The 13,801-nt window shown below is 46.5% G+C and overlaps 5 non-coding genes across 5 annotated transcripts; all 5 read right to left on the minus strand.

Moving 5' to 3' along the window:
- Positions 1-4,113: 4,113 nt before the first annotated feature.
- LOC130327594 (U2 spliceosomal RNA) lies at positions 4,114-4,304 on the minus strand. The gene has a single exon (XR_008871946.1). It is a non-coding gene; the product is annotated as a U2 spliceosomal RNA (small nuclear RNA).
- A 2,095-nt stretch (positions 4,305-6,399) lies between these two features.
- On the minus strand, positions 6,400-6,590 carry LOC130327595 (U2 spliceosomal RNA). Its single transcript, XR_008871947.1, has one exon. It is a non-coding gene; the product is annotated as a U2 spliceosomal RNA (small nuclear RNA).
- A 2,102-nt stretch (positions 6,591-8,692) lies between these two features.
- Positions 8,693-8,883, minus strand: LOC130327596 (U2 spliceosomal RNA). Its single transcript, XR_008871948.1, has one exon. It is a non-coding gene; the product is annotated as a U2 spliceosomal RNA (small nuclear RNA).
- Positions 8,884-10,977: 2,094 nt separating this feature from the next.
- LOC130327597 (U2 spliceosomal RNA) lies at positions 10,978-11,168 on the minus strand. The gene has a single exon (XR_008871949.1). It is a non-coding gene; the product is annotated as a U2 spliceosomal RNA (small nuclear RNA).
- Positions 11,169-13,260: 2,092 nt separating this feature from the next.
- On the minus strand, positions 13,261-13,451 carry LOC130327555 (U2 spliceosomal RNA). The gene has a single exon (XR_008871921.1). It is a non-coding gene; the product is annotated as a U2 spliceosomal RNA (small nuclear RNA).
- Between the last annotated feature and the right edge of the window lie 350 nt (positions 13,452-13,801).

The following is a 13,801-nucleotide window of genomic DNA, read 5'->3' on the forward strand; positions in this document are numbered from 1 at the left end:
CGATAGTACCATCATTATGGGCAACAAAGGAATCCTTTAACCCAAATAAATTTACAATCTCTTTAAGCTGCTTACTAGTACTGTCTAAACCAGACCCACCACCCACCGTAGTACTACTCCTATCCCCCTCTGTTATTATACAATTGAAATCCCCTATAAGGAACACATCATCCCTCCCACTCAAAAAGAAATATAATTTCTCAAACACCTCCCCTCTTTCCTTCCTCCCAGTTGGAGCATAAACATTAATTACTTTATATGTGAAACCCCTGAAAATAAAATGCACTAATAATACCCTACCCGGAACAATATGGACAACTTTTTTAACAACAAACTCATTACTTTTGAACAAAATCCCCACCCCCGAATTACGTTCCATTGAACCAGACCATACCGATTGCCCATAAGGCCAGGAGATATTTGGCTCCCCATCCAAGCAGCACTCCTGGAGACCTAGAACATCAAAAGAATATCTAGAAAGTAAATCAAAAATGGCGGATCTCCTTTCTAAAGATCTAATACTGCGGACATTTAGAGAACCAATTGTTAAACTCATTCAAACATTTGAAGGAAAAAAAGGAAATACAAAATCAAGCATTATCAAAAGGAGGCCTAGCCTTTCCCCGACCTCTACCCTTATTTTTTGCCTCCCCTTCCTTAAACTTAAGAGTCTTTGTCAATTTTTTGACTGAACATTCCTCCAAATAACCTGTGCCCAGGGAGGATAAAGAGGAGTCAGAATCAATCTGACATGACGACCCTCCACCTGCCTCCTCCCTTCCCGGGCTAGGAAAGTCCTCAATCCTTTGACTCTGAGGAGTCGGACAGTCATCCTCCGATTCTTCCACCGGCATCTTTCTCTTCAAGGATTCTTTGTCCACAGTCATCTCCTCTGGGGGATCAGAGGCCTCCGAAACAGATGCCCCCGAAACAGACTCCGCCTTCTCCCCCTCTGCCACCAAAGCATCCGGAACAGACCTAGAAATGGAAGGAAAAACAGGGGCAGACTCTGCTTCACTGGTCAGCACGCTAACCTCTGCATCGCCTGCCCTGGCAGCATTGGAGTCCTCAGGAACTGTCCCACCTCGAAGAGCCATTGCATATGATCGGGGTGCCCCGGACTGGTAAGTGGGGCAACTCCTAGCCAGGTGATCCGAAGAACCACAGAAATGACACTTGCGTTTCTCGGGACAGTCTGCAGTGCGGTGATCAGGCTTGTGGCAGTTCCTGCAAACCTGCCCGGTTGTACAGTTCTCTCTGGTATGACCAAAGCAAAAACAGTCCCGGCAAAAACTTGGCATCCCCGGGTAGTGCAGAAACCCCCTGTTGTTCCCTATCGCAAAGTTCTGCGGGGGGTGACAAAAACCTTCAGCACCACCCTCGGGGGCAGGCCTAAACTCCACCCAAAAACGTCTCATGCCTGTGAAAGTCCCCAGGATGTTATTTTTCCTCTCCGCACCAGAAACAGACACACAATACCTTCTTAGAAAGGTCTGGATCTCCTCATCCCGCACAAAAGGGTTGTACATATGCACTACCACTGGAACTTTCTTAGGCCGAGCCTCGCAGGAAATGAATCGGATCCCTTGTAGGTCAGGGTGAGAAGCATTCTCCTTACTCCGGTAGAGACAGGTACGGAGATCATCCAGGTTGTAGAAGGTCACGTCAAAGAATCCTTGGCTGGGAAAGACCTGGACACAGAAGATGGAAGCATGCGGCATCCTCAGCACTCCTTCCACGACCTTCTGCTGGACATGCAAAATCCCGTAGGCACTCCTCTTTTCCTCCTCGATAAACAGCCGTACTGTATTAGGAGCGTTCGGCGCATTAGCCATCCTCTCCGGCAGACCCGTCCTCCGATGATCACCTTCCCGTTATCCTGGGACTAAGCCCTCTCCCCAATAGCAGCAGGTGGGTGAAGCCCAGGCAATAAACCTGGACGATCCCACAAGGCCGAGGAGAGGGGTACCCGAATACCTTAGGGCAAGACACTTGATCTTAGCCAAAAGGCCGAGAAGCGATAACCGTGAAAGGGGCGGGCCCAACAAGGTCCCCTTCATGGGCACTATCACTGCTTGCTGTCAGGGAGGCTGCCAGACAATTTTCCATGCACACTCTGGGCTGGGGGGCAGTCAACCACCAGTACACACAGCAGAACCTAAACCCATACCATTATTGCTAAGCAGCAAGACAGGGGCCCATTGCACTCCCACGGGGCCTTTTTAAATGCAATCCATAACCCGGATTTGCCAGGAACCCTTCTTACTCCTCCTACTTGCATGTGACACTGGGCTTAGGATCTGCATAGGAAACACACACACAAGCACACACCTACCTTTGTTGCCTGCAGATGCCTCCTTGGCTGTCCCCAAACGGTATCAAACCAACACCCACGGGAAGCTGTAAGCATAGAGGACATGCCTGCACCCCATTGGACTTACCTGTGTGGGTTAAATCCGGGTTATTTGACAACCTATGGCGGTGATGGTTCTGCTCAGGCAGAGCAGTGCTGATGCTCCTCATAAAGCTGTCGCTGCTGTGAAGGTTCTAGGTGACATCACAATCCCTATGGTTACATACACAACAAAGCTGGGTTGTTGTTGTTTACACTCTGCAAGGCCTGTGGAAGTGAGTGACATCATAGCACTGTAGTTCTGAGGGTTCTAGATGGATGCAACAATCTCCTGTTGCTTCTATGAAGGCCATAATAGACGACATCACCAAACAGCTCCATAGTCACATACACAGCAAAGGAGAGATGTTGTTTACACCTAGTGATGTCAGTGGTATTGAGTGACATCACAGCACAGTGCTAAGGCTCCTGGGCCTGGACACAGCAGCGGCTGCAATATCTCAACGGAGAATACGTTTATATATATGTGTGTGTGTGCGCGTATATATATATATATATATATATATATATATATATATATATATATATTTCTCCGCCGAAATCACTTTTAAACCCATTTCCACCTTTTTTTCCCTTCTCTTCCTCTTACTTTTTTTTCACGTTTTTTTACGTTTTTCTCCTTTTCGCCTCTTTTCTGGGCGTATTATTCTTCTTTTTCTTCTTTTTTTTCGTCTAATGCATACCCCATCAGTGCAGCAATGCTTATTCAATACCGCCAGCAGATGGAGACACTGGGGGATAATTTTCTAAGGATTTATACTGATTTTTCCTGTCTGAATTTGTCGCACAGAAAGTTGCAGGCCAAATATGTGTGACATTTCTGCGACTTTAGCTTCTAGAGCATTTTTACAACATTATACATAGGTGCTGAATACATAAAAAGCGACTGTTCAGCGACAGACAAGTCGCATCGGCTGAAAGTAGGCCAGAATGTCAGTCCATGTTGGAGCAGGTTTAGATACAGTCTAAAGCATAGATCTCAAAGTCTGTGCACAGAATTTAGCAAGGGCCTCGCACCTTCTGATGCATCAGGTAGGTGCACTATAGCATAGCCTAACCCTCTGTACTTTGGTCTATATTGATGCGGGACATAGACAGCCAGCTGATGACCAATCCATTAGTGCAATGGATGGCTGGAAGCATTTGTCTTTGCCTTTGCAATACCACAGAAGCAATGCATGGTCAATGTACAGCAATGACACACCTGTGTGAACAGCCAGGAGACCCCCCCATGTTATGTTACATAGTTACATAGTTAGTACGGTCGAAAAAAGACATATGTCCATCAAGTTCAACCAGGGAATTAAGGGGTAGGGGTGTGGCGCGATATTGGGGAAGGGATGAGATTTTATATTTCTTCATAAGCATTAATCTTATTTTGTCAATTAGGAACATTCAGCACCCACCCGCTATCAAGGCAGCTGCCTATCATGTCATGCCCTACCTGCACAGGTGTGCTGGCTACTCAAATGATCCAATTAAGGAGGCCATTTAGTCAGCAGCAGCAGAAGTCCTGTGCCTGGACGCTCCAACAGCGGCCAGACACAAGCAGAAGCAGCAGAAGCAGCAGCAGCACCACCTTTTGTTTTTTGGCTGCAGCAGCAGCAGCAGCAGCAGCAAGGCCCACAGGGCTGGCTAGCTGGCTAGCCAGCAAGCAGGTAGCAATGAAAGTAGGAATCTTTCTTTTTAACCCTGTAAGGGGGTGGTGCACTGTACCCGAAGATACTGCCATATCGGGTCAATGCATAGGGCGACGGAAGCAAGCTTCGAAATCGGCCCCCGTTCTCAAAAATCCATTTAATATATGGTCCCCAGATAGGGGACGTATCAGATATTAAACTGATAAGAACAGATACTACACTTGATCTTAGCCAAAAGGCCGAGAAGCGATAACCGTGAAAGGGGCGGGCCCAACAAGGTCCCCTTCATGGGCACTATCACTGCTTGCTGTCAGGGAGGCTGCCAGACAATTTTCCATGCACACTCTGGGCTGGGGGGCAGTCAACCACCAGTACACACAGCAGAACCTAAACCCATACCATTATTGCTAAGCAGCAAGACAGGGGCCCATTGCACTCCCACGGGGCCTTTTTAAATGCAATCCATAACCCGGATTTGCCAGGAACCCTTCTTACTCCTCCTACTTGCATGTGACACTGGGCTTAGGATCTGCATAGGAAACACACACACAAGCACACACCTACCTTTGTTGCCTGCAGATGCCTCCTTGGCTGTCCCCAAACGGTATCAAACCAACACCCACGGGAAGCTGTAAGCATAGAGGACATGCCTGCACCCCATTGGACTTACCTGTGTGGGTTAAATCCGGGTTATTTGACAACCTATGGCGGTGATGGTTCTGCTCAGGCAGAGCAGTGCTGATGCTCCTCATAAAGCTGTCGCTGCTGTGAAGGTTCTAGGTGACATCACAATCCCTATGGTTACATACACAACAAAGCTGGGTTGTTGTTGTTTACACTCTGCAAGGCCTGTGGAAGTGAGTGACATCATAGCACTGTAGTTCTGAGGGTTCTAGATGGATGCAACAATCTCCTGTTGCTTCTATGAAGGCCATAATAGACGACATCACCAAACAGCTCCATAGTCACATACACAGCAAAGGAGAGATGTTGTTTACACCTAGTGATGTCAGTGGTATTGAGTGACATCACAGCACAGTGCTAAGGCTCCTGGGCCTGGACACAGCAGCGGCTGCAATATCTCAACGGAGAATACGTTTATATATATGTGTGTGTGTGCGCGTATATATATATATATATATATATATATATATATATATATATATATATATATTTCTCCGCCGAAATCACTTTTAAACCCATTTCCACCTTTTTTTCCCTTCTCTTCCTCTTACTTTTTTTTCACGTTTTTTTACGTTTTTCTCCTTTTCGCCTCTTTTCTGGGCGTATTATTCTTCTTTTTCTTCTTTTTTTTCGTCTAATGCATACCCCATCAGTGCAGCAATGCTTATTCAATACCGCCAGCAGATGGAGACACTGGGGGATAATTTTCTAAGGATTTATACTGATTTTTCCTGTCTGAATTTGTCGCACAGAAAGTTGCAGGCCAAATATGTGTGACATTTCTGCGACTTTAGCTTCTAGAGCATTTTTACAACATTATACATAGGTGCTGAATACATAAAAAGCGACTGTTCAGCGACAGACAAGTCGCATCGGCTGAAAGTAGGCCAGAATGTCAGTCCATGTTGGAGCAGGTTTAGATACAGTCTAAAGCATAGATCTCAAAGTCTGTGCACAGAATTTAGCAAGGGCCTCGCACCTTCTGATGCATCAGGTAGGTGCACTATAGCATAGCCTAACCCTCTGTACTTTGGTCTATATTGATGCGGGACATAGACAGCCAGCTGATGACCAATCCATTAGTGCAATGGATGGCTGGAAGCATTTGTCTTTGCCTTTGCAATACCACAGAAGCAATGCATGGTCAATGTACAGCAATGACACACCTGTGTGAACAGCCAGGAGACCCCCCCATGTTATGTTACATAGTTACATAGTTAGTACGGTCGAAAAAAGACATATGTCCATCAAGTTCAACCAGGGAATTAAGGGGTAGGGGTGTGGCGCGATATTGGGGAAGGGATGAGATTTTATATTTCTTCATAAGCATTAATCTTATTTTGTCAATTAGGAACATTCAGCACCCACCCGCTATCAAGGCAGCTGCCTATCATGTCATGCCCTACCTGCACAGGTGTGCTGGCTACTCAAATGATCCAATTAAGGAGGCCATTTAGTCAGCAGCAGCAGAAGTCCTGTGCCTGGACGCTCCAACAGCGGCCAGACACAAGCAGAAGCAGCAGAAGCAGCAGCAGCACCACCTTTTGTTTTTTGGCTGCAGCAGCAGCAGCAGCAGCAGCAAGGCCCACAGGGCTGGCTAGCTGGCTAGCCAGCAAGCAGGTAGCAATGAAAGTAGGAATCTTTCTTTTTAACCCTGTAAGGGGGTGGTGCACTGTACCCGAAGATACTGCCATATCGGGTCAATGCATAGGGCGACGGAAGCAAGCTTCGAAATCGGCCCCCGTTCTCAAAAATCCATTTAATATATGGTCCCCAGATAGGGGACGTATCAGATATTAAACTGATAAGAACAGATACTACACTTGATCTTAGCCAAAAGGCCGAGAAGCGATAACCGTGAAAGGGGCGGGCCCAACAAGGTCCCCTTCATGGGCACTATCACTGCTTGCTGTCAGGGAGGCTGCCAGACAATTTTCCATGCACACTCTGGGCTGGGGGGCAGTCAACCACCAGTACACACAGCAGAACCTAAACCCATACCATTATTGCTAAGCAGCAAGACAGGGGCCCATTGCACTCCCACGGGGCCTTTTTAAATGCAATCCATAACCCGGATTTGCCAGGAACCCTTCTTACTCCTCCTACTTGCATGTGACACTGGGCTTAGGATCTGCATAGGAAACACACACACAAGCACACACCTACCTTTGTTGCCTGCAGATGCCTCCTTGGCTGTCCCCAAACGGTATCAAACCAACACCCACGGGAAGCTGTAAGCATAGAGGACATGCCTGCACCCCATTGGACTTACCTGTGTGGGTTAAATCCGGGTTATTTGACAACCTATGGCGGTGATGGTTCTGCTCAGGCAGAGCAGTGCTGATGCTCCTCATAAAGCTGTCGCTGCTGTGAAGGTTCTAGGTGACATCACAATCCCTATGGTTACATACACAACAAAGCTGGGTTGTTGTTGTTTACACTCTGCAAGGCCTGTGGAAGTGAGTGACATCATAGCACTGTAGTTCTGAGGGTTCTAGATGGATGCAACAATCTCCTGTTGCTTCTATGAAGGCCATAATAGACGACATCACCAAACAGCTCCATAGTCACATACACAGCAAAGGAGAGATGTTGTTTACACCTAGTGATGTCAGTGGTATTGAGTGACATCACAGCACAGTGCTAAGGCTCCTGGGCCTGGACACAGCAGCGGCTGCAATATCTCAACGGAGAATACGTTTATATATATGTGTGTGTGTGCGCGTATATATATATATATATATATATATATATATATATATATATATATATATATATATATCTCCGCCGAAATCACTTTTAAACCCATTTCCACCTTTTTTTCCCTTCTCTTCCTCTTACTTTTTTTTCACGTTTTTTTACGTTTTTCTCCTTTTCGCCTCTTTTCTGGGCGTATTATTCTTCTTTTTCTTCTTTTTTTTCGTCTAATGCATACCCCATCAGTGCAGCAATGCTTATTCAATACCGCCAGCAGATGGAGACACTGGGGGATAATTTTCTAAGGATTTATACTGATTTTTCCTGTCTGAATTTGTCGCACAGAAAGTTGCAGGCCAAATATGTGTGACATTTCTGCGACTTTAGCTTCTAGAGCATTTTTACAACATTATACATAGGTGCTGAATACATAAAAAGCGACTGTTCAGCGACAGACAAGTCGCATCGGCTGAAAGTAGGCCAGAATGTCAGTCCATGTTGGAGCAGGTTTAGATACAGTCTAAAGCATAGATCTCAAAGTCTGTGCACAGAATTTAGCAAGGGCCTCGCACCTTCTGATGCATCAGGTAGGTGCACTATAGCATAGCCTAACCCTCTGTACTTTGGTCTATATTGATGCGGGACATAGACAGCCAGCTGATGACCAATCCATTAGTGCAATGGATGGCTGGAAGCATTTGTCTTTGCCTTTGCAATACCACAGAAGCAATGCATGGTCAATGTACAGCAATGACACACCTGTGTGAACAGCCAGGAGACCCCCCCATGTTATGTTACATAGTTACATAGTTAGTACGGTCGAAAAAAGACATATGTCCATCAAGTTCAACCAGGGAATTAAGGGGTAGGGGTGTGGCGCGATATTGGGGAAGGGATGAGATTTTATATTTCTTCATAAGCATTAATCTTATTTTGTCAATTAGGAACATTCAGCACCCACCCGCTATCAAGGCAGCTGCCTATCATGTCATGCCCTACCTGCACAGGTGTGCTGGCTACTCAAATGATCCAATTAAGGAGGCCATTTAGTCAGCAGCAGCAGAAGTCCTGTGCCTGGACGCTCCAACAGCGGCCAGACACAAGCAGAAGCAGCAGAAGCAGCAGCAGCACCACCTTTTGTTTTTTGGCTGCAGCAGCAGCAGCAGCAGCAGCAGCAAGGCCCACAGGGCTGGCTAGCTGGCTAGCCAGCAAGCAGGTAGCAATGAAAGTAGGAATCTTTCTTTTTAACCCTGTAAGGGGGTGGTGCACTGTACCCGAAGATACTGCCATATCGGGTCAATGCATAGGGCGACGGAAGCAAGCTTCGAAATCGGCCCCCGTTCTCAAAAATCCATTTAATATATGGTCCCCAGATAGGGGACGTATCAGATATTAAACTGATAAGAACAGATACTACACTTGATCTTAGCCAAAAGGCCGAGAAGCGATAACCGTGAAAGGGGCGGGCCCAACAAGGTCCCCTTCATGGGCACTATCACTGCTTGCTGTCAGGGAGGCTGCCAGACAATTTTCCATGCACACTCTGGGCTGGGGGGCAGTCAACCACCAGTACACACAGCAGAACCTAAACCCATACCATTATTGCTAAGCAGCAAGACAGGGGCCCATTGCACTCCCACGGGGCCTTTTTAAATGCAATCCATAACCCGGATTTGCCAGGAACCCTTCTTACTCCTCCTACTTGCATGTGACACTGGGCTTAGGATCTGCATAGGAAACACACACACAAGCACACACCTACCTTTGTTGCCTGCAGATGCCTCCTTGGCTGTCCCCAAACGGTATCAAACCAACACCCACGGGAAGCTGTAAGCATAGAGGACATGCCTGCACCCCATTGGACTTACCTGTGTGGGTTAAATCCGGGTTATTTGACAACCTATGGCGGTGATGGTTCTGCTCAGGCAGAGCAGTGCTGATGCTCCTCATAAAGCTGTCGCTGCTGTGAAGGTTCTAGGTGACATCACAATCCCTATGGTTACATACACAACAAAGCTGGGTTGTTGTTGTTTACACTCTGCAAGGCCTGTGGAAGTGAGTGACATCATAGCACTGTAGTTCTGAGGGTTCTAGATGGATGCAACAATCTCCTGTTGCTTCTATGAAGGCCATAATAGACGACATCACCAAACAGCTCCATAGTCACATACACAGCAAAGGAGAGATGTTGTTTACACCTAGTGATGTCAGTGGTATTGAGTGACATCACAGCACAGTGCTAAGGCTCCTGGGCCTGGACACAGCAGCGGCTGCAATATCTCAACGGAGAATACGTTTATATATATGTGTGTGTGTGCGCGTATATATATATATATATATATATATATATATATATATATATATATATTTCTCCGCCGAAATCACTTTTAAACCCATTTCCACCTTTTTTTCCCTTCTCTTCCTCTTACTTTTTTTTCACGTTTTTTTACGTTTTTCTCCTTTTCGCCTCTTTTCTGGGCGTATTATTCTTCTTTTTCTTCTTTTTTTTCGTCTAATGCATACCCCATCAGTGCAGCAATGCTTATTCAATACCGCCAGCAGATGGAGACACTGGGGGATAATTTTCTAAGGATTTATACTGATTTTTCCTGTCTGAATTTGTCGCACAGAAAGTTGCAGGCCAAATATGTGTGACATTTCTGCGACTTTAGCTTCTAGAGCATTTTTACAACATTATACATAGGTGCTGAATACATAAAAAGCGACTGTTCAGCGACAGACAAGTCGCATCGGCTGAAAGTAGGCCAGAATGTCAGTCCATGTTGGAGCAGGTTTAGATACAGTCTAAAGCATAGATCTCAAAGTCTGTGCACAGAATTTAGCAAGGGCCTCGCACCTTCTGATGCATCAGGTAGGTGCACTATAGCATAGCCTAACCCTCTGTACTTTGGTCTATATTGATGCGGGACATAGACAGCCAGCTGATGACCAATCCATTAGTGCAATGGATGGCTGGAAGCATTTGTCTTTGCCTTTGCAATACCACAGAAGCAATGCATGGTCAATGTACAGCAATGACACACCTGTGTGAACAGCCAGGAGACCCCCCCATGTTATGTTACATAGTTACATAGTTAGTACGGTCGAAAAAAGACATATGTCCATCAAGTTCAACCAGGGAATTAAGGGGTAGGGGTGTGGCGCGATATTGGGGAAGGGATGAGATTTTATATTTCTTCATAAGCATTAATCTTATTTTGTCAATTAGGAACATTCAGCACCCACCCGCTATCAAGGCAGCTGCCTATCATGTCATGCCCTACCTGCACAGGTGTGCTGGCTACTCAAATGATCCAATTAAGGAGGCCATTTAGTCAGCAGCAGCAGAAGTCCTGTGCCTGGACGCTCCAACAGCGGCCAGACACAAGCAGAAGCAGCAGAAGCAGCAGCAGCACCACCTTTTGTTTTTTGGCTGCAGCAGCAGCAGCAGCAGCAGCAGCAAGGCCCACAGGGCTGGCTAGCTGGCTAGCCAGCAAGCAGGTAGCAATGAAAGTAGGAATCTTTCTTTTTAACCCTGTAAGGGGGTGGTGCACTGTACCCGAAGATACTGCCATATCGGGTCAATGCATAGGGCGACGGAAGCAAGCTTCGAAATCGGCCCCCGTTCTCAAAAATCCATTTAATATATGGTCCCCAGATAGGGGACGTATCAGATATTAAACTGATAAGAACAGATACTACACTTGATCTTAGCCAAAAGGCCGAGAAGCGATAACCGTGAAAGGGGCGGGCCCAACAAGGTCCCCTTCATGGGCACTATCACTGCTTGCTGTCAGGGAGGCTGCCAGACAATTTTCCATGCACACTCTGGGCTGGGGGGCAGTCAACCACCAGTACACACAGCAGAACCTAAACCCATACCATTATTGCTAAGCAGCAAGACAGGGGCCCATTGCACTCCCACGGGGCCTTTTTAAATGCAATCCATAACCCGGATTTGCCAGGAACCCTTCTTACTCCTCCTACTTGCATGTGACACTGGGCTTAGGATCTGCATAGGAAACACACACACAAGCACACACCTACCTTTGTTGCCTGCAGATGCCTCCTTGGCTGTCCCCAAACGGTATCAAACCAACACCCACGGGAAGCTGTAAGCATAGAGGACATGCCTGCACCCCATTGGACTTACCTGTGTGGGTTAAATCCGGGTTATTTGACAACCTATGGCGGTGATGGTTCTGCTCAGGCAGAGCAGTGCTGATGCTCCTCATAAAGCTGTCGCTGCTGTGAAGGTTCTAGGTGACATCACAATCCCTATGGTTACATACACAACAAAGCTGGGTTGTTGTTGTTTACACTCTGCAAGGCCTGTGGAAGTGAGTGACATCATAGCACTGTAGTTCTGAGGGTTCTAGATGGATGCAACAATCTCCTGTTGCTTCTATGAAGGCCATAATAGACGACATCACCAAACAGCTCCATAGTCACATACACAGCAAAGGAGAGATGTTGTTTACACCTAGTGATGTCAGTGGTATTGAGTGACATCACAGCACAGTGCTAAGGCTCCTGGGCCTGGACACAGCAGCGGCTGCAATATCTCAACGGAGAATACGTTTATATATATGTGTGTGTGTGCGCGTATATATATATATATATATATATATATATATATATATATATATATTTCTCCGCCGAAATCACTTTTAAACCCATTTCCACCTTTTTTTCCCTTCTCTTCCTCTTACTTTTTTTTCACGTTTTTTTACGTTTTTCTCCTTTTCGCCTCTTTTCTGGGCGTATTATTCTTCTTTTTCTTCTTTTTTTTCGTCTAATGCATACCCCATCAGTGCAGCAATGCTTATTCAATACCGCCAGCAGATGGAGACACTGGGGGATAATTTTCTAAGGATTTATACTGATTTTTCCTGTCTGAATTTGTCGCACAGAAAGTTGCAGGCCAAATATGTGTGACATTTCTGCGACTTTAGCTTCTAGAGCATTTTTACAACATTATACATAGGTGCTGAATACATAAAAAGCGACTGTTCAGCGACAGACAAGTCGCATCGGCTGAAAGTAGGCCAGAATGTCAGTCCATGTTGGAGCAGGTTTAGATACAGTCTAAAGCATAGATCTCAAAGTCTGTGCACAGAATTTAGCAAGGGCCTCGCACCTTCTGATGCATCAGGTAGGTGCACTATAGCATAGCCTAACCCTCTGTACTTTGGTCTATATTGATGCGGGACATAGACAGCCAGCTGATGACCAATCCATTAGTGCAATGGATGGCTGGAAGCATTTGTCTTTGCCTTTGCAATACCACAGAAGCAATGCATGGTCAATGTACAGCAATGACACACCTGTGTGAACAGCCAGGAGACCCCCCCATGTTATGTTACATAGTTACATAGTTAGTACGGTCGAAAAAAGACATATGTCCATCAAGTTCAACCAGGGAATTAAGGGGTAGGGGTGTGGCGCGATATTGGGGAAGGGATGAGATTTTATATTTCTTCATAAGCATTAATCTTATTTTGTCAATTAGGAACATTCAGCACCCACCCGCTATCAAGGCAGCTGCCTATCATGTCATGCCCTACCTGCACAGGTGTGCTGGCTACTCAAATGATCCAATTAAGGAGGCCATTTAGTCAGCAGCAGCAGAAGTCCTGTGCCTGGACGCTCCAACAGCGGCCAGACACAAGCAGAAGCAGCAGAAGCAGCAGCAGCACCACCTTTTGTTTTTTGGCTGCAGCAGCAGCAGCAGCAGCAGCAGCAAGGCCCACAGGGCTGGCTAGCTGGCTAGCCAGCAAGCAGGTAGCAATGAAAGTAGGAATCTTTCTTTTTAACCCTGTAAGGGGGTGGTGCACTGTACCCGAAGATACTGCCATATCGGGTCAATGCATAGGGCGACGGAAGCAAGCTTCGAAATCGGCCCCCGTTCTCAAAAATCCATTTAATATATGGTCCCCAGATAGGGGACGTATCAGATATTAAACTGATAAAAACAGATACTACACTTGATCTTAGCCAAAAGGCCGAGAAGCGATAACCGTGAAAGGGGCGGGCCCAACAAGGTCCCCTTCATGGGCACTATCACTGCTTGCTGTCAGGGAGGCTGCCAGACAATTTTCCATGCACACTCTGGGCTGGGGGGCAGTCAACCACCAGTACACACAGCAGAACCTAAACCCATACCATTATTGCTAAGCAGCAAGACAGGGGCCCATTGCACTCCCACGGGGCCTTTTTAAATGCAATCCATAACCCGGATTTGCCAGGAACCCTTCTTACTCCTCCTACTTGCATGTGACACTGGGCTTAGGATCTGCATAGGAAACACACACACAAGCACACACCTACCTTTGTTGCCTGCAGATGCCTCCTTGGCTGTCCCCAA

This window comes from Hyla sarda, unplaced genomic scaffold (genome assembly GCF_029499605.1).
Source record: "Hyla sarda isolate aHylSar1 unplaced genomic scaffold, aHylSar1.hap1 scaffold_300, whole genome shotgun sequence".
NCBI classification, from domain to species: Eukaryota; Metazoa; Chordata; class Amphibia; order Anura; family Hylidae; genus Hyla; species Hyla sarda.